We start from the raw sequence: 24723 nt of genomic DNA on the forward strand, positions 1-24723 counted from the left end.
GGAAAACCCCAGATTAAAAAGGAGATCCCAAGTGAGAAACGGGGGTCTCCTGACACAATAGAGAAGGGAGCTGAGAGCTCAACTGCGGCGGTGGAGCCATCCTCAGCGGACAAAGGGGCAGAGGAAAAATTACCACACTTTGTCCAGTCACGCAGAGGGAGACCAGTAGGAGAACGGCGGCTGTGCTATGAGTGCCGCCGACCGGGCCATGTATGGCGAAGTTGTCCTGGGAGGACTAGGAATAACAGTTCTTATTTATATAATATTCCCCCAAGGTTCTCTCAGGAGTTTTCTGGACATCGCCAAGGCCCAACCAATAGCTCCTCCTGGAGGACGACGTCCCTCGTGGGGCTGGCCGCTTTGAACCCTGGTTCTTCACTGGGGGGGGGGGGACTACTGTGGACAGTGGCCAGCCGTGCATCCTGGCCAATACCCCCACACCGCTAGATGGAGCCCTTTCGGCAGCATGGAGGTGCCCCGAATTCCAGCAGGGCATCATGGATATTGGAGTTTTCCTTCACAGCCCTGCTGGATACCATGGGGGCCACAAGGGGACACTGCAGGGAGGCTCAGAGACTTATATTTGCCCTATAACCCGGAAGTACGTCCTGGTCACAGGAACATGAAGAAAAGAAGTTTTCACATGACCTGGAAGTGTTATAAAGTCACATGGACTGAGGGACAGAAACACTTCCGGGTCAAGAAGTATAAAAGGACTCTGGGAAATCCCAGACAAACGAGCTGACCTGGTTGGAAGGGTGGCAACACGTCTGGGAGTGGAGGATTATTGATTGTGTATTGTTTATTGGAGATTTGTGGAGTGGTGGTGCTTTGTGCACTTATTTTCAATAATAAATATTATTATTGGACTTTTATCTGGTGTTTGGCACCTGATCTGAGGGCTCAAGGGAGAGAGAGCGCCCTCTATCTGCCACAGTAACATGATAGTTATAATTGGATAGTAACCCTCACCTATTCTGTTTCTCATCTCGGTACTCAAATGTGGCACTTGGTGCCACGGCCCACCTGTCAAGTTGTTTTGCCTGCCTAAGGTAAAGTCATCCCTGTTGGAGGATTGCAGGAATCATGGGAAGGAGGGGTCCTTTCATCGGATTGGCTGGCCCGGCACTGTTTCAGCCATGGAATGGCCAAATGGGGGAGGCAGCTTGATGGATGAGGTCTCCAGGACTCTAAATATACCCAAATCTTCTTATGTGATATCATCTACTGCTAAATTCTGCTCCGTACTTCTAAAATTTTTATTTTTATACTGTATTGAGGATTTGTTCTGTTCTGTGTATTGTATTGTATTGTATTGACCCCCTTCTTTTGACACCCACTGCATGCCCAACCTACCTGGAAAGGGGTCTCTCTTTGAACTGCCTTTCCCAAGGTTTCTTCCATTTTTCCCTACTAGGTTTTTTTTGGGAGTTTTTCCTTGTCTTCTTAGAGAGTCAAGGCTGGGGGGCTGTCAAGAGGCAGGGCCTGTTAAAGCCCATTGCGGCACTTCTTGTGTGATTTTGGGCTATACAAAAATAATTGTATTGTATTCACATCTCATGAGATGGTCAAGTCACATCATACTTACAACCTTTGGAGCAAGTCCCGTGATACACATGCAGAGCAGGTTAGAGATAATGGAAGTAGGAAAATTCAAAAGTCTCAAAAAAATGAGAATAAAGATCACAGCACAAACAAACGGAAAATATTACTCGGTGAAATAACGGAACAGCAAAAAGAGATTGCATTGTGTTAAAAGGACAGGTGCTGTAAAGGCTTTTAAATGTTTGAAGCGAAATGCAGATCATGCGGCACGATGGCAGCAGCAAGCCAAAAGGAGGTAAAAAAACAACTGTTATTTATTTCCCATTGTATCACCATTTAAGAGGGGTTTCGGAGGAGCGACCACGTCTCCTTGGACTGTGTTCAGCCCACTTCTTCACAACGGCGCATAGCGCTGGCAGGTAGGTGTAAGTAAGCGAAGTGCAGATCATAGAGCAAAGTGGCAGCAGCAAGCCAGCAGCTGATCAAGCAAAGAGGAGGTAAAAAAAAAGTATTTGTTTCCCATTGTATCACTGTTAAAGAGGGGTTTCGGAGGAGTGGACACGTCTCCTTGGGATGCATTCAGTCCCTTCTTCACAACGGCGCGGAGCGCTGGGTGGGAGGGTGGGGGGGATAGGCAAACGAAGTGCAGATCACGTGGCATGGCAGAAGCAGCAAGCCAGTAGCTGATCGAGCAAAGAGGAGGTTAAAAAACACTGTATTTGTTTCCCATTGTATCACCATTTAAGAAGGGTTTCAGAGGAAGTGAAGCAAGCAAGGGGCAAAGCTCCCTAGTATTCCAATAAAACAACAGCCCTTTTAGTCTGAGATTTCAGATTTTTCGACATAAGTGCTGAAGGGTTAACACCTTTAGAGGAAAATACATTTTTGGGTCTTGCTTTTTGTGGTGAAATGCATTTAGAGGTGAGGGCACTTTTGAGTTCAGATTTTCTGGCAGAATGTATTTATAATGACAGTGTTTTTTCCAGTCACAGAAAATTTCCAAGATTTGATTTTTTTGTCTCAACCACTTACTTTTGAATCTCAGCGCTTTTTTTGAGTAGTGTAAGTTCACCTTTCAGTCACAAAGAATTCTCTTTTGATTTTTGCGATGGCTGACTGTTCTTTTAAATGTTCGTTTTAATGGCCTTTCTGTGGTGATATAATTGTGGAGCATTTTTGTGTTTTTGTCTCGTTTGCCTTCAGTTCCTCATATAGTACTGGTACTGTTGTTTACTCTTGCTCTTTTGTTTTGACTTGGTCTTCATTTTGGCTCTACTTGTATTGTAGAATATCAGTAGAAAACTCCTTTTCCGGATACTTTTGGCACCAACTATGGTATGCTCAGTTCCACTGGGACTACACTAGGAATTTAAAAATTATATGTATACCAGTATGACAAGGTTCAATGCAGACAGAGTACTGTCAATCATCTCTCACAGTACTACCTTACCATCTAGAAAACTTCAAAGCAGGCTAGACACTCCCAACTTCTTAGGTCTTACACTCTTTAAATGCCCTTACGGTATATTGCAAAAACTAAACACAATGCTTAAGTTCATCTGCTGTTTCAAGTAAGGTTATATTTTTGGGGTACATGCTGCTCAGTCATTTTCTACACAACATTTAGACGGATTTCAGTAATTAACTGTCTTACATATTTACTTTCAGCAGTATTCCTTCAGGACATTTTCCTTTCCTTGTCAGCTGATACTGTATTGCACCTCTTTTGGAAGATATGCTTGTAATCTTCATCCACTGGCACCAGGACTTCTTGCTCTTCTGGTGTAAACGTTGTTGCCCTCGGTTTCTCATACTTGTCCATGGTTGTCCGTCAGTTGTTAACTGAGGGTTTTTAAATTTTGCCATGTACAAACATAATTCTGTAGGAGCTAATTGAAATCCTGTATTTTGACACCAAATAATCCACTTGTGCAAAATCATGCTTTAGCATGCCAGGATTCTTTTTAAGATGCAGGATTATCCAATCTCTCTTTCTGTAATATGGCCATGGTTTAATATAAGAACATAAAACTTCACAAGCTAAACAAGGTAGAAGTACATGATTTGATGTCATAAGCCACAATCTTGTATACCAATAGACCATCTGCTAGACAAACAAATATAATAAAGTGGGTGAAGCAAATAGCAAAATAAATGAGGTGGTGTAAAAATGGAAGAACCTAACAGAAATATTAAAACGAATGTTTCTTTTTCTGAGAGACACATTTACTGTACCTGGGTAGTACTTTTGGAAATTTGATGGATGTTTAATTTATTTTGAAACTTGGCTGACTGGCATAATTTCTTTTGTTATGATATTAAGCTTCAGACCTAAAATTCTATTCAAAAATTATTATTTTAAGATCATATGTGTGATGCCTCGTGTGTCTGTACCCGTACAAACACTCAGACTCCAGGCATCTGAATATGTTACTAAATGGATCAGTGGTGGGGGAAACAAAAACACAGACCAAACTAGCACTTTCTTCCATTATACAAGTGTCAAAACAAGACAGTTCTGTGTCACACATTAGTAAAATAGAATCCACTGCAATCACAATGAAATATACACAAAAATAAGTGCAGATGAGGCTGTACGGTGTTTACAGTAGCTTACGCTGAAATGAAAAAAGAAAAAATAAGAAAAACAAACAAACAAAAGGAACTTCAAAAAATATTAGGACAAAAAAGACATGTCAAAATCAAAAAGTGAGAAAACCATAATCACAAAAATATAAGAAGCCACGACTATATAGTTTTTGCAACATGGAACCTCACCTTGTATCACAAGATAGTTAAAAGATGACCCCTGCTGGTTGGCCATCTATTTAAATGTCGAGCATTGCCTACGTAACCAATCATATCCAAAATCTACTCAGCATAACCAATTAATAACAGCTTTGCAACATCCACCACATGCACACTTCCCTTCAGGTGGGTGCCCTCTATAAATATACATCTATTTTTCACATGTGTCTTCTTGCCACTTTGAGAATGCACAAACAATTTCATCTTTCAGGTATCTTCTTCTGAACTTTAACCAGCACTTTAATTCTCTTATAGCTCTCTCTTTCTTCTGGTAACCTCTGCAACTCGTATGAACTTTAAAGGATGTCCTTGCATTTCAACCTCCATCCAAAGTGTTATTTCATTTTGCTGCTCTTTGAACCTTATCATTAATTATAAAAGAAAAAATGAAAGTTATAAATAAACAGATAGAACGTTGTTTGTCCCCAGGGGGATATTTGGCATTTTACAGAAGAGAGAAGAGAGGTTAGGGGCATGTTCTGATACAGCGCGTTGCTGTACACACTACATGACAAACCAACTCAAGATTCCAGATTCTGACCCAAGTGCAGCCATGCAATGGGTGACACCTCAGCACCACACTAGTCCAAATGGAATGAAACCGTGTGATGTTTTTTATGGTGGCTGGAGTGCCAATCCTGTCACCAACCCTCAGGTTTTTTCCTGGTGGTTGGAGGGCATACTTGTAGGATTTATAGGATTTGAACCAGCAACCTTCCGATTGTCAGTGCAAATCCCTAGCCTCACAGCCACCACTCCTGCCTCAGGTCAGGGTGTACGAGCAGGGCACGTACAGCATCGCTTCTCTGGATATTCACTTTGGTTGGTTAACTTGCCCCAGAGGTTAAAAACCTGTGGATGCATGGGTTTCTCCTGGTTAAATCTCCAGTCACAGCAATGCTGAGCTTGGGAGGTGGTGGTCAGCCCATAGCTGGTGTGGCTCTGCTGCCGCCTGTTCCTCCAAGTCATAATAGGCTCTTTGCCCCTCTCCGGTAAAGGATGGGTGCCAGCAGGTGAGTCCAGTAACGCTGGGGCTGTCATTGTCAAGAGGCAGTCCACTTGAAGACTTGTAGGAAGGTTTCAATGTTGTCCCGGGTTTTTATTATTATTATTATTAATAATAATAATAATAATATAGCAACAACAATAGTAATATTAATAATCTTCCAACCAGAGTTGTATAGGAGACACAGCAAAATAAAATAAAATACATCAACACAAGATGACTGTAACTGCATACTTTGAATGCAAAATATAAGCATTTCTCAAACAGTCTTAAAGTAACAATTGCATTAACCCTTGTAAAATATCATTCTTCTTTGTTTACTGCTTTCTTTGAATTCATTGACGGCTGAAAGTTCTCTGTAGTTGGCTTCTAGTTGACAGACTCTTTGATGTTGCGCATTGAGCAGGTGGTTATACTGCACTTTCTGCATATGTTGGCATGGACACAGTAAACAAGAATCATGGTTCAAAAATGATTACTATAGTTTAGTTTGGTTTATTTTTGTTTATTTTAAATTATATTAAATACATATGTTTTTACTTTAGTTTTGGTAAGATGATGATTTTGCTGTCACTGTCATAGGCTACCTGTTAGGCCGATGGGTCAAGTGCCAGGTAAGTCTGTGGCAAAATACAGTTTTCTTAGAACAGTTGACAAAAATACAGTGCAAAAAATTATAGAGCAAGCAACATTATCTCTCCATTTACATTGACATAAACCACTTATACAAGGCCACCACAAAGTAAAAACACACATACACACTACAGCCAGTTTATCAGCACCAATTCGCCTAACTTGCATGTCTTTGGACTCTAGAAGGAAACCCATGTGGCCACAGGAAGAACATGCAAATTTATGTATTATATATATGTGTGTGTGTGTGTGTGTGTGCGTGTGTATAGTAATTCTGTGATGGAAGACACAAATCACTCCGGAATATGTTGGGGAACCAACTGGATGAAAACCTTGTTTAATTGTCAACTGTAGTAAATGTCTGTCTGAGCAGATAATAAAGTATGTGGGAACTGTGTCATGATGCAAGGTCAGGTCTCACAAGACACCTCTGTTCTAGTTGGCCATCCAGCTTTATAACACCGGTCTTAAGGGATGGAATTTATCCTCAAAATTGCAGGCAGGACTACAACTTTACAACTTCTGGGTAGAATTTGTCCCAGAACCTGTTGGTATGAGTGCCAATGGTCCTGCACCATTTGTCAGAAGGGAGGAGTGAGAAATGTGTCTATTAAAGATAGATAGATAGATAGATAGATAGATAGATAGATAGATAGATAGATAGATAGATAGATAGATAGATAGATAGATAGATAGATAGATAGATAGATAGATAGATAGATAGATAGATAGATAGATAGATACTTTATTAATCCCAAGGGGAAATTCACATACTCCAGCAGCACCTTACTGATACAAAAAACAATATTAAATTAAAGATTGATAATAATGCAGGTAAAAAACAGTCAATATCTTTGTATAATGTTAATGTTTACCCCCCCGGGTGGAATTGAAGAGTCGCATAGTTTGGGGGAGGAACGATCTTCTCAGTCTATCAGTGGAGCAGGACAGTGACAGCAGTCTGTCGCTGAAGCTGCTCTTCTGTCTGGAGATGACACTGTTTAGTGGATGCAGTGGATTTTCCATAATTGATAGGAGCCTGCTGAGCGCTCGTCGCTCTGCCACAGATGTCAAACTGTCCAGCTCCATGCCAACAATAGAGCCTGCCTTCCTCACCATTTTGTCCAGGCGTGAGGCGTCTTTCTTCTTAATGCTGCATCCAGCACACCACCGCGTAGAAGAGGGCGCTTGCCACAACCGTCTGATAGAACATCTGCAGCATCTTATTGCAGATGTTGAAGGACGCCAGCCTTCTAAGGAAGTATAACCGGCTCAATCCTTTCTTACACAGAGCATCAGTATTGGCAGTCCAGTCTAATTTATCATCCAGCTGCACTCCCAGGTATTTATAGGCCTGCACCATCTACACACAGTCACCTCTGATGATCACGGGGTCCATGAGGGGTCTGGGCCTCCTAAAATCCACCACCAGCTCCTTGGTTTTGCTGGTGTTCAGGTGTAGGTGGTTTGAGTCGCACCATTTAACAAACTCATTGATTAGGTCCCTATACTCCTCCTCCTGCCCACTTCTGATGCAGCTCACGATAGCAGTGTCATCAGCGAACTTTTGCACGTGGCAGGACTCCGAGTTGTATTGGAAGTCCGATGTATATAGGCTGAACAGGACTGGAGAAAGTACAGTCCCTTGTGGCGCTCCTGTGTTGCTGAACACAATGTCAGACGTGCAGTTCCCAAGACGCACATACTGAGGTCTGTCTTTAAGATAGTCCACGATCCATGCCACTAGGTATGAATCTACTCCCATCTCAGTCAGCTTGTCCCTAAGGAGCAGAGCTTGGATTGTGTTGAAGGTGCTAGAGAAGTCTAGAAACATATTTCTTACATCATCACTGCCTCTGTCCAAGTGGGAGAGGCATCCATGTAGCATATAGATGATGGCATCCTCCGCTCCCACCTTCTCCTGATATGCAAACTGCAGAAGGTCGAGGGCGTGTTGAACCTGTGGTCTCAGGTGGTGAAGCAGCAGCCTCTCCATGGTCTTCATCACATGTGATGTCAGAGCAACAGGCTGGAAGTCATTCAGCTTACTAGGACGTGATACCTTTGGGACTGGGGTGATGCAAGATGTTTTCCAAAGCCTCGGGACTCTCCCCTGTTCCAGGCTCAGGTTGAAGATGCGCTGTAGAGGACCCCCCAGCTCCAATGCACAGACCTTCAGCAGTCGTGGCAATACTCCATCTGGACCCGCTGCTTTGCTGGCACGAACTCTCCTCAGCTCTCTGCTCACTTGCGCTGTTGTAATTATGGGTGGGGATGTCTCTTCTATGCTGGAATCAGCAGAAGGATTTGTGGAGGGTGCAGTACTCCGAGGTGAAAATGAGAGTGGGTTAGGGTGGTCAAACCTGTTAAAGAAGTTGTTCATTTGGTTTGCGCTCTCCACGTCTCTCTCGATGGTGACACCCCGCTTCGAGATGCAGCCAGTGATGATCTTCATCCCATCCCACACTTCATGCTGTTATTCTGCAACTTCTGCTCCAGCTTTCTCCTGTACTGCTCCTTCGCCGCCCTGAGCTAGACTCGGAGTTCCTTCTGCACGCGCTTGAGCTCATGCTGATCACCGCCTTTAAAAGCCCTTTTCTTCTGGTTCAAAATGCCCTTGATGCCACTTGTAATCCATGGCTTGTTGTTAGCATAGCAGCGTACAGTTCTTACTAGAACTACAATGTCCATACAGAAGTTGATGTAGTCAGTAGTGCAGTCAACAACTTCCTCAATGTTCTCACTATGTGATCCCTGCAGGATATCCCAGTCTGTAGTTCCAAAACATTCTCTCAGAGCCTTCTCTGCCTCCGGGGTCCACTTCCTGAATTATTGTGTGGTTGCAGGTAGGACCCTCACTTTTGGTTTGTAGTGAGGCTGAAGCAGAACCAGGTTATGATCTGCTTTCCCAAGCGCAGGCAGCGGGGTGGCGCTGTATGCGTCTTTAACGTTTGCATACAGTAAATCAATAGTCTTATTTCCCCGGGTGTTACAGTCCACATACTGGGAGAAGGCAGGTAATGTTTTGTCCAGCATCACATGGTTAAAGTCTCCAGCGATTAGCACAAGCGCCTCAGGGTGCTGCGTTTGTAACTTAGCAACAGCAGAATGGATGATGTCACTCGCTGTCTCCACGTCCGCCCGAGGAGGGATGTACACGATGACAACAATGACATGTCCAAACTCTCTGGGCAAGTAATAGGGACGCAAACTTATGGCCAACAGTTCGATGTCCCTGCAGCAAGTGGAGACTTTGACGTTAACATGTCCAGAGTTACACCACTGTGTATTAACATAGAGAGCGAGTCCTCCTCCTTTGTGTTTCCCACAGGTACTTGCATCTCTGTCCGCTCTAACTGTGCTAAACCCAGGTAGCTCCATGTTAGCATCTGGGATGGTGGTAGTTAGCCACGTTTCGCAAAAGCACAACAAACTGCATTCTCTGTAGGTTCTGACATTTTTCACCAGTGCAGCCAGTTCGTCGATCTTATTTGAAATTGAGTTCACATTTCCCAGAATCACAGAAGGCACCGAAGGCTTAAAACGCCACTTTCTCGCAAGCCGCTTCATTTTTAGCTTAGTGCCGGCTCTGCTGCCACGATACCGCCTTCTTCTTACCTCGTCAGATAAATAGGGAACCACACCGGCACTGGCATTTGTTCTCAGCGCTCGAAGTTGAGTACTTGAATAGACGAGTCTCGGCGTGTAAAAATCCATGCCCACGTTGTAAAAGTAAGTGTGTCCAGGGAACGAATCCACATAAAATAATGAGTGATCAATAAATAAAAATAGAAATACAGTAATCCCTCGCTATATCGCGCTTCGCCTTTCGCGGCTTCACTCCATCGCAGATTTTATATGTAAGCATATTTAAATATATATCGCAGATTTTTTGCTGGTTCGCGGATTTCTGCGGACAATGGGTCTTTTAATTTCTGGTACATGCTTCCTCAGTTGGTTTGCCCAGTTGATTTCATACAAGGGACGCTATTGGCAGATGGCTGAGAAGCTACCCAGCTTACTTTTCTCTCTCTCTTGCGCTGACTTTCTCTGATCCTGACGTAGGGGGATTAAGCAGGGGGGCTGTTCGCACACCTAGACGATACGGACGCTCGTCTGAAAATGCTGAAAGATTATCTTCACGTTGCTATCTTTTGTGCAGCTGCTTCCTGAAACGATATGCTACACGGTGCTTTGCATACTTAAAAGCTCGAAGGGCACGTATTGATTTTTGATTGAAAAACAAACTCTGTCTCTCTCTATCTCTCTCTCTCTCTCTTTTTGTCTGTTCCTGACGGAGGGGGTGTGAGCTGCTGCCTTCAACAGCTTTGTGCTCGCGGTGCTTCGCATACTTAAAAGCCAAACAGCCCTATTGATTTGTTTGCTTTTTTCTCTATCTCTGTGACAGTCACTGCTCCTGACACGCACTCCTTTGAAGAGGAAGATATGTTTGCATTCTTTTAATTGTGAGACGGAACTGTCATCTCTGTCTTGTCATGGAGCACAGTTTAAACTTTTGAAAAAGAGACAAATGTTTGTTTGCAGTGTTTGAATAACGTTCCTGTCTCTCTACAACCTCCTGTGTTTCTGCGCAAATCTGTGACCCAAGCATGACAATATAAAAATAACCATATAAACATATGGTTTCTACTTCATGGATTTTCTTATTTCGCAGGTGGCTCTGGAACGCAACCCCCGCGATGGAGGAGGGATTACTGTATAGAAGTAGAAAAGTACACCTACACATACAGTCATACACGGAGCTGCTGAAAAGGCTGCCACTCTCGGCGGCACCGGAACTAGACCACTGATAACTAAGGTTAAAAGATTACTAAGGCTTAAACATATTATTTCATTTTCTAAAACAGTGAGTTTTGAAAATGTCCTGAATAGAAGGCAGCAGGATGCCAGTAGTATTCTGTGCCAACTTGAACCACCATCTGCAGTGCTTTATGTTCTTGAGCTGAGCAGGTGCCATACCAGGATGCAGTACAGCCAATGAGGATGGACTTCACTGTGCACCTGTAGAAGATATGGGAAATTTTAATATGATCACAGCAGGGTTTGAACGCAGTTTCCTGGAGCTATAAAATACAAGTGCTAACCACTGAATTACTATGCAGTCCAAAAGAAGAAACAAAATTTTAATAATTCCTGGTAATGATGTCTTTTTACCTAATAATGTTTTAAGGTCTAAGTGGTGCTTTTATGAGATGCGTTATTTGTTAAGTTAATTGAGTCAGTTCAAAAAATATCATTGTACAAGTATGACTTCTTTTATGATTGTACCATTAAAAATATGCTATTCAATACTTTCCAAAAAAATTATAGAAAAAGGTGATAGACTATAACATAACATGATGAATATGCACAGCAGTAGATTGACTCAGGTGTGAACAGAATGGATTTTGTAAGATGCTCTGAAGAATATTTCAGTTTTCATTCTTTAAACTGAGCATCTGAAGTGAATTTGTTCAGTTTAGTACAACAGGCCACAGCTTTATGGGGGGGTTATATGGGGGGTCACAACTACAAAGCTTACAGTAATATTTGGATCTCTGATTTGGGCAAGTTTAATAGCACATCAGCACCTGGGCATTGAGAAAACCTTAGGATGCCTGATTTAATTCACAGGCCATAGTTTAAAGACCTTGACCTTCTGAATTACCTAATATAAAACCTCAACATGCAGTATTTAACATTTGTATATGGAGAAAAATTACTATTCACTAGCTGTCAAAGCTGAGCTCAATTAAGGATGGGGTGATATTAGAAGAACAGAAATTAACAGAATGTAACAATATTCATTTACAGATCCTAACATTCATTACTTATAAAAAAGTAAATTGGCTTTTAATGGATTGCCAACATTTGAAATATAAAATAATTTCTATTTATTTTAGTGACATATTCTTACTAATAAAAAGGATATAAATTAATAAAGAGACAGTCATTCATGCACAGGTTCAAGCTTTCAACATTATCATAATTAACTGACTTTGTATGAAAGCCATTTTTTTGTCTTTTCAAGGTTCAGAGGCTCCCAATTTGTTCATGCTTTAATGGCCAGCTTTGATTTTTAGCTTGTTTTGCAGAAATAAGCCAAAGCCTTTAGTAATAGGTAAAGAATTGCTTGAAACATGACAGTTTTATAGGGCTGAATAATGAATGAGCCAAGAAGGTTGTCTATAATGTACAATCAAACATCAAGAGTGCAAAATAAAAATGAACATTTATTTGTATTTTATTTTCTAAACTTAAATAGAACTCTTAATTCAGAGCCGCTTCAACAAAAGTGCACATCTTTTTCACTGTGCTGACAATTAGAGAGCTTTAAGATGAAAGATGTGCCATTCAATTTTCATGCAAGATTGCTGAAACTGGTGCAGCCTCATTAACAGCCTGTTGTAAATCGAATGTGAAGGGCATGAAGTGGGAAATTGACTAAACTGCTATTTTATAATGGTGGTCTGGAATGATGAACACTTGTGAAAAGTGTAGAAATCTGTACTTCAGATAACATGGTCATGTTCATCATAGTTTTGATACATAAACTTATACAATATATGGTTTGCCTTTGTTAACTTTCAAACAGCTACCTCTGAGCCTCTTAAATTAAATTACATAAAGTAAAAAAAAATCTTTCCATAAAATGATTAGTTGTGAAAAATTGTAAATAATTGCAAACTACTAATTTGTTTGAGCTGGTTCTAAGAAAAAGAATGTGTAGACTGTTTTAAATCCTGACCATCTTTGACCAAGTGCATACAGTTATGAATGGGTACTCACATTCATGTATTATGTTAATCATCTGCAATTAGATTTTAAAGAGTGTGGTTTTAAGAATTAATTAGAAAAGGCACACAGCATTAGTAATACTGCCACATGCTGTACTTCCAGAGTTAAATGCCAGCCCTACAAGTACCTTACACAGTTTGACACAGGTTTGTGTCTATGAGCTCCCATTTTTACATATTTTTTCAACATTTGCAGCATAACAATATGCAGTCCATTGTGTGTCTGATGATGTCTTACATAGATAATTCTAAATATGAGGAGAATGAATTAAGTACATGCTAAAATCTGTAATGTGCCCCCAAAACAGAATAGTAGGGTTTATAAAATGAAGTAATTAATGTTTAAAATTTTGTTGTTCATAAGAAGGAGACCATTCACTCCATCAAGCATGTTTGTTTCTTGTAGATATATACAAGACAATATACTGTATATTTCAGCATTTTTTTATATAGTTTGAGAAACACAGTAATAAATCCTACCAAAGATAATGAAATGAAAATGATATATTTTTTTAGCTTTGCTCTCTGAAAACAGTGGGGTCAAAGGGGGTGTGTGGGGTGACACCATCAGAGAGGCAACACCCAAATGACTGTCTAAAATGTTTTGTGAAGTATTTCTCTCTGCAGTCACTTAGGGGGACCTCAATGAAACAATCAAGAGTCTGTGGGCTTAAATCACCAAGGGGGAAACTCTTGATGAAACAATCAAGTGATTGAGTGACAATAATAGTCGTAATTACTGTGCTGCATTGAACAACTGAGCGTCCATGCGGTGCACTGTTTTAAGTATGAGCAACTCTCTTTTACAGAACTCTGTCCATCAAGTCACTCCATGGCCTATGGTGGTCTTAATATGGCTTTCGTTACTACACTGGGTGACATCAACCCTAGTGACATCACTACCTTGTGTGACAACTCTACTGGGGCGTAGCAGCCACCCAACCTGACACAGACATATGCTGGAGGCACACTTATAAAAGCACACAGATTTTATTTTTGTTCCTTCACTTGTGGGCAATGTCTTCCTTGTTCTTACAAGTACAACAACTTCTTTATCTTTTTTCTCCTCCACTCCTCCTTGGCAAGCTTCATCCACCTTTCACCCGACTTTGGCTTGCTGAGTAGAGGTTGCTGGCTACATTTATACTCCGTTACTTGGAAGTGCTCCAGGTGCTTGATGACCTACTTCTGGCACCACTTCTGGGTGTGACGAATCAGAATCAGGAGCATCTGTAGCATCTCCTGGCGACGTCCATGGATCCCAACAGGGTTGCACCAAACTTCAAATCTCATGAAGCCCTGCGGGAGGTATATGCACCGCTGCAACCCAGGTGGGCTGCCATCTAGCACTCCGGGGGAGGTAACGCTCTGACCATGCTTGCTTTCCCGGTCCTTCCAGCTTGGAGGCGTCCCAGCCATCCACGACACTGGAAACAGTCCAGCCATGTACACAATTAAAAACCACACACATGACTGTTTCATTGTATGCTAGAACTATAGTTTTCTATTTTCTTCCCTGCTATAAGTGGCCTCGTGTAATGCCACTGAGATGAGCACTGGGACACTGACTCCTCACTTCGTATTCTGCCCACTCTACGCACACTTGGGAAGATCACAAGCCATTCTCTGTCATGTTCCTGCTGACTTGTGGCCACCTCTTTTCAATCCCTTTTCTCGCACATGAATCGTCAGGGATCCTCGCTGTCACCTTCTGCAGTTGCAAACACCAGACCCCCTCGACCTATGTGCCATTCCCATTTAAATAACCTGAGCCACAAAAGCTGTGGAATAAACAGGATGGATCTAGAGAGTTTGCAGTCAACCTATCAAGCTTCCTATGCATTAACACTGCAGGCACTTGGCCCCATGTGATTTGCTTGCTGCTACAATAATGATTATACAACATGCAACAGGGAAGAAATCTAGAATTGGAATATTTTTGTTCCTCGTCTGATGCAGTTAAATATTGTGAGGATTCATAACAGGAACAGAAAAGATCTTTCTGAAACTGCTGGCAAAACACTCTGCTTGCAAAATAATAATGAACCAATTTGAAAGAAAAATATATGTATGAAGCACAAATCTACTTCAATCAAATGCTGTAAAAAGAATGGAAATAAAACAAAAAACAAACCAGCTGAAAGGGAAAAACACAACAAAAGTGAGGCTGCAAAGTTGTACTTGAAGAAAACTTAGAAACAAAGGCATTCAGAGTGAAGAGAACCTTTGTGCAGATGAATATGATGTATTCTGTGATTTGGAAGACCAAATGTAAAGATCTTGTGCAGGTTATTAGATGCTGGTATTATGCTGAAGCAATTTAATAGGGTTAACGGAAGTTGGAAAGTTGTATTAAGTCAGAGTATTCACATGTCATGGTTGGTATTATTTAAAAAAATGCCACTCCCCCTTGATTATGCCACTCTAGGAGACCACTTAAATGGGAGAGCCAGCCCTGGGAAGGATTAAAGGAGTACCTTTCTATCATAACCCATGCTGTTTGGACTTAGGAAATAGATGAATTAGTGTCTCTCTCTCTCTTTCAGTAATCTAAGTGACACAAAAATGATTACAAATACTTCCTCTATTTCTGTATTTTTTTGTTTTTGTAGTTTACCAGCCTGTAGATAGGAAACATTTTCTAACAAATATTTTAAAGCAAGAAAAACTACTCTCTAAAAAATATGTTTCAGACATAATATTTCAGATATTTTTCTTATTACATTAGTATTATACAGGTATATATATATATATATATTTGTTCCAGAATGATGAGTTACATTGGTTGTCTGATCTGACATGTGATTTTACACCATTGATTTTTTTGAAGTAGCTATTCGTTTTAATTTTACATTTCATTCTGTTACTGAATGATGTTATAAAGGAATCATTCATATAATGTTTGCCTTATTTTATATATTTATTTTTGTTCTCAGGACCAGTATAAAGTGCCTTGTCCATCTGCATATGTCTGACCTAAGAAATAGTTATATAATTATATAACTATTATATTATACTATTATAACTGATTATAATTGGTTGTCTATGATATTATGTCTCCTAGACTGGATAGTCAAAAAAATCCTCCCAAACCTATAAATGGTTCATTATGTATTTATTTAGCAATAATTTCATTAACCAGAAATAAATTACCAATTAAACAAAATAAAAATAACAACAGTTGATAATAATTAAATAAATAGGAATGAATGAACAACAATTACCCAAACAAAAGAAACAACAAAAAAATTAATGGGTATTGTCAAAAAAGAGCAGAATAATAAACTGAAACAAGAAACCCTTAATGAACACAGTCCAAATAGAATCCTAAAACATAAACCTCAAATCTAAAAGAATGGACAAGCCTACAAAACTAATTCAATATTTTGTAACACAACCTAAATTACCAAAATCCAATATAAGAAACTGTTGCAGTAAAAAAAAATACAAAAAAGTCTAAACCAGAAGATTTTACAGAAATAAAATGCCTTTTAAGGTACAGAGCCTACTCAGAAAAGGAATGGGGCAATGAGGCAATGCCACAGCAAAGAATTATGGACAGGGCAGTTCTTAAATCTCCCTCCAGTGACTGTGCAACTTATTGCAGCAGCATCTGAGGGAAGTAGATTAACAAGAGGAACTGTCCCCTTTGGGATTAATTAATAAAAATAAGAAAAATTAAAATGGAATCGAGAACAAAGGGAAGAGGAAGGTCCAATTAGCAGTGTCTTAATAAAAACATGACAACTAGACTGAAAATGTTTGATGGTAATACTGTATGTTGAAAAATATGGTTTGAACATGAGCTAATGGTAATAAATATGCATATGTATATTAAAAGAACACCTCAAGAAAATGATTTGAAAGAGCACAGATACTGCCCACTAGAAACTGAAGTTTAATGCCTTTAACAATTAGCCATTCTGGTACAGTATTTGACCAGTATGTGCACAAAGGCCTGTGGGAATTAATAAACTTCTTTGTTTTACAGTCAAACTAGTAATCAAAATCATTGAGACAGTATCTGTTTTAAAACATGCAAAGGTTTGTTCAGCTCCAGGAACAACATTTTTTGGTGCTGCTTCTGACACAAAAGTGTGGATGAAATCATTTAACTGAAATTTTAATTTGGGCATTTTTAATGGAAAAGATAATGAAAAACTGAAAAATATGCAGTTACACCTATACAATACAATACAATACAGTTTATTTTTGTATAGCCCAAAATCACACAGGAAGTGCCGCAATGGGCTTTAACAGGCCCTGCCTCTTGACAGCCCCCCAGCCTTGACTCTCTAAGAAGACAAGGAAAAACTCCCAAAAAAAACCTAGTAGGGAAAAATGGAAGAAACCTTGGGAAAGGCAGTTCAAAGAGAGACCCCTTTCCAGGTAGGTTGGGCATGCAGTGGGTGTCAAAAGAAGGGGGTCAATACAATACAATGCAGTACACAGAACAGAACAATTTCTCAATATAGTAAGAAATAAAAAATATTAATTTTAGAAGTACAGAGCAGAATTTAACAGTAGATGATATATCCCATAATAAGATTTGGATTTGTATAGAGTCCTGGAGACCTCATCCTTCAAGCTGCCTCCCCCATTTGGCCATTCCACGGCTGAAACAGTGCTGGGCCAGCCAATCCGATGAAAGGAACCCTCTTTCCTGCGATCCTCCATCTGGGATCACTTTTCCTTAGGCAGGCAAAACAACTTGGCAGGTGGGCCATGGCACCAAGTGCCACATTTGAGTACCGAAAAGAAAAACAGAATAAGTGAGGGTTAGTATACAATTATAACTGTCATGTTACTTATGTTTTAGTTCTAATGACTAACAACAGAGATGCAGTCTGTACAGTTAATCAGCAGCTCCAGTCAGGATATGCTAAACTGAAGTAGTGAGTCTTCAGCCGGGATTTAAAAGCTGAGACCGAAGGGGCATCTCTTATAGTAGCAGGCAGACCATTCCACAGTTTAGGGGCCCTGTAACTAAAAGCTCAACCTCCCACTGTTATTTTATTAATCCTTGGAATCATAAGCAGACCGGCATCTTGAGATCTTAATGTGCGCTCTGGTTTGTAAGTCATGATAAGTTCAGACAAGTAAGCCGGACCTCGACCATTTAATGCTTTATATGTTAAAAGAAGGATTTTGAAATCTGCCCTAAACTTAACCAGGAGCCAGTGTAAGGATTTAAGAACTGGAGTTATGTGTTCGTATTTTCTTGTTCTTGTAATAATTCTCGCAGCCGCATTTTGGATTAACTGGAGGCTGTATAAAGAACAGTTTGAACATCCAGTGAACACCGCATTGCAGTAGTCAATCCTACTAGAGATAAATGAATGAATTAGTTTCTCAGAATCCTGTTTATTTAAAAAGCGCCTTAATTTCCTAACATTTTTAAGATGGAAGAAACATGTTTTGGACAACTTTGTAATATGCGCTTTAAATGACATGCTAGAGTCAAAGATAACTCCTAGATTGCGGGCTGATTCAGTAAAATTGACTGGGATTCCCAATGAGTTAAATGATGACAAAATATTGTTGTGATCAGCATCATTCCCTCCAACAATTAACATCTCTGTTTTATCTGTATTTAAAGACAAGTAGTTCTTATTCATCCACTCCTTTAATTCACTAACACAACTAATTAAAGACAACATTGGAGAAACTTCATTTGATTTAAATGAAAGGTATAACTGGGTGTCATCTGCATACGAGTGACCTATGGACCCAACCTTTTCCAGGGTGTGCTGGAAGGTCTGATTGCTGAAAATTTTTCACTTGTATGAAAAGCTTGAAGATGTGTCAACACATTAAGGTATACCGAGTTAGCTTATTTATTTATACTCCAGAACTATGTCATGTGTACAACACTTTATTGAATGCGGCTTAGGCAAATAGTGCTGGTGATAACCATAGCTACTTTTCTGTGCCTGCTTATCTCAATTATTTCTGCTCAAATAAATAGTTTGTTCAAACCTGTCATCCTCTGGACTCCAAATATGTTGTCTAAAATGTACATGTTCAATTGCCTGAGAAATGGGGGGGATTTAAACTAAAGGTTCCTTTATTTGGGGCTGATGGTTCTCAGAAATGTAGCTTCTCCACTGCATGTTGCTTGTTCTTGATTTGAAGAAAGGCTTAGAAAATGATTTAATAACATAATTCATTAGTTCAGGTAAAAAAGAAATATAAAAAATAATATTTTTTTATTTGTCCATGTTACCATTTTGATAGACAGAGGTCAGACTCTTCAATGCTAGAAATGTAACCTTTAAATTTTGTATTCCAAAGTATTTTTCAGAGAGAGAACCATAGTTAGACAAAAAAAAACCCATAGACAGAATAGCTGCTGCTATGAAAGAAGATGCTGGCAGACGAAAAGAGATGCTGGAGGGGCAAGGTCAGCAGCATAGACTAATGAAGAACATGGCAACTACATACAGTAGAGACAAAGGAAGTTACACCAAGGGCCATAAACTGTTCTGATCAGTGCTTTTTATTAACTTTATTGTAGGTTGTCATGGATTAATATTTAAAAATTATGTATCCATTTAGATGTTTTGGAACACAAAGATTAATAACATTTTTTTTTTTTTAAAGGTAGTTTTTTATTGTTATTTCACAGCATAATTCTGTATTATGTTCACCAGGACAGGAACCTTAGAACAAAACAAAAACAAAATTCATTAAACTTGATAATTAGAAACGAAGCAACCCAACATACAAAGCACCGGTGAAGGTCTAGTGCTTTATATCTCAATTTATGGGAATAGTACAGGCCCAGAGTGGCTAATCGGGAGAAACGGGAAAATTCCCGGTGGGCCAGCTGGGTTTATGGGCCGCAAGGGCCGGTGTTAAATCAGAATCAACATACATGTCACATATTATGCGGCACTTACTGCTTCTGCACTCACAGGTACTGCCAACCAGCGCTTACTGTATAACCTGCTTTAACGTGTGCCATGTGACCACAACCAGCCAATCCCACAGAGGCTGGTGTGTAGGGCTGATTGCCTGTTACCCAGAGCCTTATAGTAGAGAGGATCTGCAGTTACTGAGCTGCGTTCCTCTGAGAGACGCCCAAGAGTAGATGGATGGTAAAAAAAGCAAAGGTGGTGCCGAAAAGGCGAGAGTAAAAAACGGAAGGCACTTGAAAATGACACAGCCAAATGCGCCAAACTGAGTGGCTTTTTAATTAAAAACCCTCAGTTTGAGAGCAAAAGTCTAAGTGGAGACAGTGAAAAAAGTAAGTAAGTTACAAATTTGCAATGCATCTGTTCGCATCACACAGACTACATTATACGCCATAACGCCACATAATTAATTTACATGATTCATAAATTTAAGCAGTAATTTGCAGGCAGTGCTGTATTTTGTTTAGAGCACTGCTTATTGTGACGCCGATGCCACCTGAGAGACACTTTTGTGGCCCCTCAGCAGCAGCCTCCATCCCAATTTGCTGCTGGTGATACTGAAGAGGCAGAACCAAGCAGCAGCCATAAAGCCTTCATTTCAAAGGGAGCAGATAGGATTACTCTCTGAGTGAACATTGTGATAAAGTTTATTATGCATTAAATGCTGTAATATTTGCCTATATAAAAAATGGCCAGAGATTATGAATGATTTGGCATCACAACTAAATCTGCTTTGGCCTGATCAGAAAACTTTCTAATTATGGTTGATTTAGGCTACAAATGTTTACAGTTTTTATGTGCCATCAGAAGCCAAGCCAGGAGGGGGTAGGCCTACTGTGTCCACAGAAAGTGCTGCAGTCACTGTGAAGGGTTTATGTGAGGAGCTCATTTTAGGATGGATTAGTTCAGTTTCACTATAACCACCTTTTATGCCTCATATTACTACAGACTGATTATACTTTTTCTACATGTTAAAACCTTCCTCTTGTGTTAGGATCAGCACCGACCCGTTTTACTTTTTAAATGCATAAAACTACTACCTAATTTTGTTTATTGCATCAAGGCTTTTTGACTTTGTCAGGAATCTGTATTTAATTAAAATAAAACAAAAAAAAAACAATTGTACTAAATTATAAAATGCTGTGGTGAAAATTATTACCTTTGTGTTGGTAGGGTCAGTTTTGACCCAGTTATAATTTAAGGTTATAAAACAATAGTTAGGGTCAAAACAAAAACCATAAACACACTTTGAGGGGCTTCTCTCTTTGCCTGTGTGTCTCCTTACCTGAACAAATAAAACAAACAAACAAAGACAGACATGTTCAGACATGTAAGGCTTGCATAAGACAAATTTAGTTTAGCGTTGGTGACTTGCAGAGTATACATCTCCTGTTTGCAGCAGTCATAAATGAGAAGAAGATTTACAGTAAGCCAAGCTCTGGGTCATATCTTTTCTGAAAATGAGGCAGAGGACACAGAACAGCATAGTGATACAGATGAGCAGGTTTCCGAGAAGGAAGACATTGTAGAGTATCTACCAGTAGGCACAGACACATCTGATGAGTCTGATGAGGAGGTCACTGATGCTGAAGCTGCACTCACTCCTGCTGAAACGTTCAAATCCAAAAGTGGTAACATCTGTTGGAGCTCAGTACCTCCTGACTTACATGGCAGGGCAGCTGCTGCAAATGTCATCAAAATGACCCCTGGAATCACAAGGTTTGCTGTGACGAGAGTAAGTGACATCAAGACATGTTTTGATCTGTTTATGCCATTGTCACTAAAGAAAGTCATGATTGCTATGACAAACCTTGAAGGAAAAAAAGTTCATGGCGACATGTGGAATGACATTGATGAGGAATACCTGGATGCTTATATTGGTGTTCTTCTTCTTGCTGGTGTTTACAAATCCAGCAATGAGGCCACTGATAGTCTCTGGGATGCGTCGACAGGCAGAAATATTTTCCGGGCAACAATGTCACTTCAGTCATTTCGAATGATATCAAGAGTCCTTAGATTTGACAACAGAGAAACTAGAGAAAAATCTGACAAGCTTGCTCCCATCAGGGATGTCTGGGAAAGGTGGGTGCAGCTCCTTCCACTGATGTTCAACCCAGGGCCAGAGGTAACAGTAGATGAACGTTTTGTCCCTTTCCGTACATGCCTAGGAAGCCAGGGAAATACGGCATAAAAATTTGGGCAGCCTGTGATGCAAAAACCAGCTATGCATGGAATCTGCAGATTTACACAGGCAAACATGCAAGTGGCATTCCTGAGAAAAATCAAGGAAAACGTGTAGTCCTCGATATGACTACTGGACTGTGGGGTCACAATATCACATGTGACAATTTCTTTACCAGCTATGACCTTGGACAAGAACTTCTCAGGTGGACACTTACCATGGTGGGCACAGTAAAAAAATAAAATAAACCTGAGCTGCCTGCCGAAATTTTGCAGGTGAAGGACAGGGCTCCACTTTCTTCAAAATTTGCTTTTACAGACACCACTACGGTTGTTTCATATTGTCCAAAAAAACACAGGAGTGTGATACTTATGTCCACTTTTCACAAAGACGCAGCTGTGTCATCAGCAAGTGACAAAAAGCCCATAATTATCTTGGACTATAATAAAAACAAAGGTGGAGTGGACAACCTGGACAAGCTGACTGCCACCTACACTTGCCAGAGAATGACCAGGAGTTGGCCAATGGTTGTGTTTTATAACATTCTAGATGTGTCTGCATACAATGCATTTGTGTTGTGGACCCACACTCACCTAGGGTGGAACTCAACCAGAAAAAACAAGCGGAGAATGTTTCTTGAGGAGTTAGGAAGTTCCCTTGTCAAGGCACACATTGAGCGAAGGGAACGGGTGCCCCGGGACCCAGCCGCTGCAGCCTTGGTCAGACAGCTGCAGAGCTCACGTAGCACTCCTTCCACACCATCAGTAACACAAAGAGCATCAGTGCCAGCATCCTCTTTGGCCAGCACTGCCTCAACATCAACCTACACAGCCACAGCCACAACCCCACTGAGGCGACCTGATTCTAAAAGAAAGAGGTGTCAGGTCTGCCCTAGGAATAAAGACAGAAAGACAAACGTTCTCTGCTTCTACTGCAAAAAATATATTTGCAAAGAACACACTAAAAGTGTCACTTTTTGCCACACATGCATCTAAATGCACATACATGTTTTTGCACACAAAGACGTTTTTTGGAACTAGTGCCTCATTTCTATTGGTTTGATTTGCTTGATTGTTCGTTGTTTGTTTGACCTTGAAAATCCACATTTTGAGATTTACTTGTTTAGCTTTCCATTTATATTAAAGTTATTTTTGAAAATACTTTTTTGCCTTTTTCTTTGAAAGAAATATATATGGGTCAAATTTGACCCGTAACACCATAGATGTTACTATAGTAATTAATATTATAATAAAAAATATACATAACAAATTTATTTAAGAGATGTGTCCTAATACCCCTCAGTAATAGTCAGGTGACATAACAACCTTTTATTTATTTAAATAATTCTCTTGAGGTTCATTTAATCATTTTTTAAAATTTAAAACGACAGGTATGCTGTTAAAGTAAAAGCTCATGAGGTCACAGCAAAAATATTAAAAACATTCTTTTAATGGACAAGGAAGCGTAACAAAGGAACCAAGAGGTAAGGAAAAAAATTGGATGATAAATAATTGTTTTGAGGGTAATATGGCTGATTAAAGACATGGGTCAAAACCGACCAGTTAACATAAGAGATAGTAACAGAAAGCTAACATAAGAGGAAGGTTAAGTTTGTAAATACACAAAATCCACTACTGAAAGTGAATAGAAGGAAAATATGACTATTTTTCAGTGAGAAAAATCTTAATTATTTTGTTAAAAGCATGTTCTATGTCACTCTTGCTAAAGCCTTACAGAATGTTATTTTTTATTGTAATTCAGATGCAGATGAGTCTCATAGGGATAGTGATACTGAGGGAAGTGTGAATAAAAAAGAATAGTCTACCCAGGGGCAGATTAAACAGGCCATGGCAACTCAGCAGCAGAAATCTGAAGATGAGACTGTTGATCATAACTTTGATTACTTTGCTCGTCCTCAGTTACAGGACATAAATGCATTTTTTTCATTTCATCCACAACAATCTCTAAGTTGTCCTACCAAAAGTTTACAACAGAAAAGATGCAGCCAACCGTAAATGGATGACTTTCTGTGAAAAAATCAGTCTGTCTACTGTACTGTATATTTGGCATTTGCTCCGTTTTCTAGTGAAAGCCCTTTCATAAAGGGAGGCATGAAAGCTTGGAAACATGTTCACCAAAGAATAGAGGAGCATGAAAAAAGTAAGATGCACAAAGATAGTGCAGATGCCTACTTTCTGAAAGCACAAATGGCAGATGTCAGAAGCCTATTGATCAGCAACCAAATGTCATTACATGTTGAACAAGTTAAAAAGAAACGTCAGGTGATGGAGCATGTAGTTGATGTTATAATAGTTATTGGCAAATGTGGCCATAGCTTCAGAGGTGATAAAGAAGAGGCTGTTTATAGCTTAGAAAACATTGCTGTTTACCATGGAAATGTCCTCAAACTGATTTTGCTATTAAGCAAATATGATATTTGCCTTCAGCCACATGTAAATGCCTGCATAGAAAGTAGCAAAAAGTAGCATGAAACTGGCACGAAGGGCAGAGGCTGTTTAGTTACCCTGCTGTCTAAGGGCATGTTCAGCAAAGTAGTGCATGTAATCAGTAAACTCATAAAGAGAACAATAGCTGAGGAAGTTAGACAGGCTGGCATGTTTTCTGCTCAGATAGACACAACGCAGGATATCAGCTCTAAAGACCAGTGCTCTATCATATTTAGATATGTAACAGATGTCATCCATGAAAGACTGATTGCCATAGTGGACTGTGAGTCATCTACAGGGCAGCATTTTGCAGAGGTCCTGAAGAAAAGTGCTAGAGAAGCTCAATATTGACATCAGCACATGTGTGCCCAACTCAAAAAGATGGTGC

The 24723-nt window shown here is 40.0% G+C and overlaps 1 pseudogene; it reads left to right on the plus strand.

The window, feature by feature from the left end:
* LOC127527556 (tigger transposable element-derived protein 6-like) overlaps positions 1-23708 on the plus strand; it is a 42100-nt pseudogene extending 18392 nt beyond the window's left edge.
* Positions 23709-24723: the final 1015 nt, after the last annotated feature.

Source organism: Erpetoichthys calabaricus, chromosome 4 (assembly GCF_900747795.2).
Source record: "Erpetoichthys calabaricus chromosome 4, fErpCal1.3, whole genome shotgun sequence".
NCBI classification, from domain to species: Eukaryota; Metazoa; Chordata; class Cladistia; order Polypteriformes; family Polypteridae; genus Erpetoichthys; species Erpetoichthys calabaricus.